Source organism: Jaculus jaculus, chromosome 4 (genome assembly GCF_020740685.1).
Source record: "Jaculus jaculus isolate mJacJac1 chromosome 4, mJacJac1.mat.Y.cur, whole genome shotgun sequence".
Taxonomy (NCBI): domain Eukaryota; kingdom Metazoa; phylum Chordata; class Mammalia; order Rodentia; family Dipodidae; genus Jaculus; species Jaculus jaculus.
The window spans coordinates 104,023,498-104,029,904 of NC_059105.1; positions in this window are offsets into that span (position 1 = coordinate 104,023,498).

Below are 6,407 nucleotides of genomic sequence, written 5' to 3' on the forward strand. Positions count from 1 at the left end.
AAAGAAGACATAAGAATTTAATATATCAACAAATTATGTTTACAAAACATAATTATTTTGTCTATGGCATAAGTGCAGCATTTATTTTAAAAAATAATTCCCAATATACCATAGGCCATATGATCTAGTCATAAGATACAATAATAATTGCATTTAAATCTTGTCAGTATAATTCTGTGAATTTATATATTAACTGTGTCAGCCAGCCAGCCTGCCTCTCATCACTCTGACTAGATACCTTAGGAAAGAAATCTTAAATTTTAGGTGACTTGATGGTAGGCACATGGCATCATGTGAGTATTGTGAAGCAGAACATGATAGCTGTGAGCATGTGGTAAAACAAATTGTCTCACTTTGTGGCAGGCAAGAGGCATAAAGACATAAAGAACAGGGCTGGAGACAAAACATATTCTTTAAAGGCATGATTCCAGTGAACCACTTCCTTCAACTATGCCCCACTTCTTAATAACCCATTCAGTATGAATTCATCAATCCATGGCTTTTGCCTTATGTCTGATCAGAGAATAGTTAGTTAACCACAAAGCTGCATGCCACTATGCACATGTGTACTTCTTGCCTGACTGGTTGATTTTGTAGCCAACGGTCACCTATTGTTGGTGACCATTACCCCCCACCAGCTAACACTTTCCAGTGCTATGAGGGCTATCCAGGAGGGAACTGGCTTCTCTCTTATTTCCAGCATGATCTCTCCATGTCTTGTGACTTCAGCCTGTGGTGTTGTCAGCAGTAGGGTCTTTCCTTTTAGCTTGGTGGGTAACCAAGTACTTTAGCACTAAATTGCATTGTTTTGAGGACCCCAAGGGTCTCCCTTACTAACAGCTTACTGTAGGAGAACTCATACCCAGTACAGGGAACCAAGTTAGAATCCCATGAATAGGAAACACATTCACTACAGAGAGAAGCCCCCATTGCATTTTGGATAAAATGAGTGGGTATACACATCAAAAAGTCTTTCAGTGCTGATCACAAACTCTAGAGAAGCTCCCACTAGGCATTGGCTAAAAAGAGTGGCTACACTTATCAAAATATCTTTCATTTAACTATGTTTATACCCTTTCATCCATGCTATTCTCACTATCAGTTGGAGAATCTGTTCCCTTTTTTAATAGGAGGCAGCAAAATCCAGGGAGAACAAAAACACATCAACATGAGAAGACAAGATATCTGACTTGACTGTCTATAATGAAATGTGCCACTTCTTGTACATCATTAAGAATCAGAAATGGTGAGTTAAACATGAGTGCTGCTCTCACAGCAACCCTGACAACCTAAGCCCGAGAGAGAGTGATGAACATTGTTGCAATCAGGTTCACATTGCTGGTAGTAATCACCCAACCAAGATCAGCTTCTAGGAAAAAGAGATTTATTTTGGCTTACAGACTTCAGGGGGAAGATCCATGATGGTGGGGGGAAAACAATGGCATGAGCAGAGGGTGAACATCACCCCCCTGGCCAACATAAGGTTGACAACAGCAGCAGGAGAATGTGCCCAACACTGGCATGGGGAAACTGGTTATGACACCCATAAGTCCATCTCCAACAATACACTGCCTCCAGGAAGCATTAATTCCCAAATCTCCATCAGCTGGGAACCTAGCATTCAAAACACCTAAGTTTATGAGGGACACCTGAATCAAACCCCCACAAACATGGAGGACACTCAAAACTTATCAAAGCAGTAATCTAGAAGTTGCTAAGAGCCCAATACTAAAGTTAACTTATAACACACTCACCAAGGCTCAAGGAACATTTTAGAAGAGGGGGAAAATTATAAGAGCCACAGATAGGAAAGAGTATCCAGAGGCATTACCCCTGCACACGGTAACTGCCTCATTCATAACCCATAACCCCATGGTGAATACCAATGGGCATGGGGGAGAAGGAGATAATCAGATAATATGAGGGGAATTGGACCAACACATGATTTCTTCCATAAAGCAAAATTCCTTATTAATAAAACAACTTTAAATTTCTAATAAACACTATGTATATCCCCTTTTATCCTCATTCTTTGTTGGAGAATCTGGTTTTATGTTTTGTTTACGCTTTTACAGATTTCAGTGAAAACTGGGGAGAACCTATAGGATAAGGAAAAATATCTGGGGCTAGAGTGATTGCTTAGCAGTTAAGGAATTTTCCTGCAAAGCCAAAGGACCCATGTTCTATTCCTCAGGACCCACATTAGCCAGATGCACAAAGGGGCACATGCATCTGGAGTTTGTTTGCAGTGGCTAGAGGCCCTGGGGAGCCAATTCTCTCTCTCTCTCCTGCTTTCTTTGTCAAATAAATAAATAAAATAAAATATTTTTTTGAAAAGAAAATATAGCCAACTGCTGCCACTAGACATACCACCTCAACCATATCTACCTGAGTCCAAGAGAAATTGCAGAGGAAGAGGCAACATGCTACCCTGTATGCTATGACTCAACAAACATTGCAAAAGAGGAGGTGAAAAAATTGTGAGAGCCACAGAGTGGGTAGAAATACTCTGAGGTATGTTCCCCACTCCTACCCAGAGGGACCAACTGAGGCATTCATGACCCCACAGTGAATACCATAACCCACTGGGGAGGGACACCAGGAAAGTGGGAGCAGGGACAATGGCATAAAGGAGTATAATCTGGGCTGGAGAGATGTCTTAGTGGTTAAGGTACTTGCCTGCAAAACCAAGGACCCGTGTTTGATTCCCCAGGACCCACATAAGCCAGATGGATAAAGTGGCACATATACCTATAGTTCATTTGCAGGGGCTAGAGGCCCTCTGGAGCATTCTCTCTCTCTCTCTCTCTCTCTCTCTCTCTCTCTCTCTCTCTCTCTCTCTCTATATATATATATATATATATATATATATATATATATATATAATTTTTTTAATCTTTCTCTTTCTCTCTCCTTCTTGCTCTCTCTCTCTCTCTCTCTCTTTCTCTCAAGTACATAAAAATATAAAGAGAATAACCTACTATATCTATGTATACATATACAATAGGAGATATATATATTAAGCTGGTCTTGTAGATACTACAGTTCTCATTACACTTTATCCTATACTTAATTTTAATTCATATATATTAAACTACATTTTCCCTCTTGCATCTGAATTGAGAGTCCTTGAATATTTTCTTCAAATTTCTCCTTGTTAACCCATTCTCTCTCTCTGTCTGTCTGTCATTCTCAAATAAATAAAAATAAACAAAACCTTTTTTTTAAACTAAAAAAAAAATTTTCTTCTTGTTAAAAGCCATGATGTATCCACAGATAGATGTGTATGCCTAAGCTTATAGGAGATTTATTGCACATAGCAAAACAAAAAAAAATTAAACAAAATAATCTAAGACAACTGAAAGTATAAAAATGTAGTATAGCCATAAGGTAAAATTTAATGGCACTAGAAATAAAAGTTACAAAATAGATGAATCTTAAAAGCATATAATATGACTGAAAAAGCCAGATAAAAGAGCTTATAGAACATGAGTCAAATAATGTGACTTCTAGAACCGAAATTTTGTAGCTCAACTAAACTATTGAAATTTCCTGGGGCCAGGCAGTGAAATGAGTATGGAGTTCACGTTAGATACCCAGGGAGCTTTTGAAGAATTAATGTTTCTAGTCTCAATAATGGTGATAGTAGTTATACAAATGTACATATTTGTCAGAATGCATTGAAGGCTATACTTAAAAATGAGTGGGAACATTTAAATATAGTTAAATTGTAGATCATAAAACGGATTTTTAATTATTTTAAGGGTCAAAGAGCTTTGCAAATATATAGTACATATATAAACATAGTGTTGGATTTAAAGCTAAAAGATCTTGAAGATTTGCCCAATATGATGAATCTTTATTGGAACTGAAATCACCTAGAAGACAAATTTGTGGTACTGTTTATGAAGGACTTTCTGGCTTAGGTTAATTAAAGTGAGAAGACCTGCCCTAAATGTAGATCACATCATCCCATGAGTTAGGGGTCCTACACTGAATGAAAAAGAGAAAACTTGCTGAGAAGAAACATTCATCTATCTCTGCTTCCTGACTATGGAAGACACAATGTGACCAACTGCCTCAAAATCCTGCTGCTATGCCTTCCCTACTCAAACTGTTGCCAGGTACCTTGTCACAGCAAGATAAAATTAACTTATACACTTAATACTGTCACAAGTTAGAACTAAAAATCTTTGAATAGAATTATTTTCTATTTGGAAGTTTTCTGAAACAAAGGGTATGGAAACAACATTTCAAAAGTAGATTTTCATGCATAATAGCACATGCTTTATTGAGTAGAGATAAAGCTCTGTACAATGAAATAGGCCTGAAGTCCCAACTTCTTAGAGGCTGAGGCAGGAGGATTGCTTGAGCCTAGTTAGTTAATCAAGAATACCCTGAAAATATAGTGAAACTCTTTCTCCCTCTAAAAGTAAAATTAGGAGGCCATAGGTGAATTATTGAACAGAAGTAATAAAATGGTAAATAAAATTAATTCTTACCCAAAGCTCTGCTTATACTTATCAGTTGGAAATAATTTTACTGTTGTTTCATTTTGGGTTGAAATATACTATGCATATAGTATATCTGTTATTAGCATAGAGTTATAGATTTTCATGAATAACACATCCATTTAACCATCACACAGATAAAACATTAGAGTGACATCATCACCCCTGCATGCAATTTTTAGTTTTCCAAATGATAAAGACTATGATAGAGCCATAACAACAGCAACAAAAAAATCTTATATAGAATATTGCTCCACATGAGAGATTTTAATTTTTGATATTTCATCTTACCAAAATGTAAATAATAGAAGAAACATGAATATTAGCTAGTGGGGGTGGAAGTAGTATATGACCTGAAATTTATAAAAATTAATTTTATTTTGTTAATAATCCACATAAATCCTCATGGTACCTGGAATGAAGTGGAAGTTAATGAATCTTTACTAGAAGGATGGCAGGTAGATGGGGAGAAGGAAGTGATCATGTTTTCATAATTTTCGCTGAACATAAATATCTACATACAAAAGAAAAGTAAAAAGTCCAATAAGTAAGATATGATTATTTTTTCATTTATTTCACACACTCCAACCATCCCCCTGAGTCACCCATGGATCAGTGAGCTAAAATATGCACTGTGTTTCCAATAATTTTTAAAGCCCATAATTATGAAAGGGATACAATGAGATAGCTACATGAGACAGATTTCTATCTCTCCATTGTTCCCTCTGCAAATTCTGGACAAGGAAGAAGTGAGATGATTAGACCACTGTCTATGCCTTCATCTAAGCACTTGATGCTGAAAAAAGAAATAAGCCACAATTATTGAGTAGTCTAGGCAGTTCAGCTGAAGGATGATCAATGACTTCAGAGCTTGATAGATGGAAGATAATTCTCATCCAAGCTAATGGAAAACTTCAACTGAACTTAAGGTGTTTGAATGTGAGAAGAGTACATCTTTCTAGAAGAGAAAAAAAAAATATCACTTTGATAAGTACATCCTTTCAGCTGAATCTCCTTGATAGTTGACAAATAAGAGTTTGCATTTTCGAATGCTCTTTTTCAGTTTAGATTCCTATCAATGCTCTTTGTTAGTATTACTGGCTATGTTTTACCAGAAAAAAAAGCTAGAAATTGCATTCTTTCCTCTAGGAAAGGGTAACTGGACATTATAAAGGTTTTCTGCCAAAGGCATGGAGCCTGAGATAAGAAATCTCATCCTTCACCCATGATAAATAAGCTATTAAAATTCAAGGAAAAAAAAAAAAACAGTTGGAAGGCCTGAAATGCACACCCGATGCAGACTTCTCATCTATAAGACTGTGAGTCTTCACCATTGTTTAGCCACAATGCTAAACCTTCTCTATTTATATTTTTGTTTGGGGATTTTTCTCATCTCTGGGCTGAAGTGCTTTGTGCAGGAGACTGAAAAGGTACCAGGGCTAGTCCATCTGGCTGGCCAAATGGATTGTGCTCACTGGAGCAATGCCGGTTGTATACCAGTAGAAAGTTTAATTTCTGAGTAGACAAAACCCTCAGGACCTTTGTCAGCTTAATGGAGACCAGGATTCTTTTTATTTTCCAGAAACTTCTCTGATTGACATGAATGCCTTCACCTGGTCTTGTCTCCTATAATCTTGACCGCAGGCCTTGGAGACGACCTAGCTCAAGTGAACTCTCTTCTAATAGCAAGTCCAAAGCCAAGAGATGAATTTGATGCAAAGGTTTATGGCAAGAGAAAAATCACTATGTTATATTTGATTACATTTGTCTGACCTTGAACAATCTTAGGAGCCAGAGTAGTCATTTTGGTTAAGTAATTTAGTTTAAGTTGCTTAATTAAGAAATAAAATTTCATGGAACTCCCTAGATTAATTTGCACTTATACTTAAGAGCATC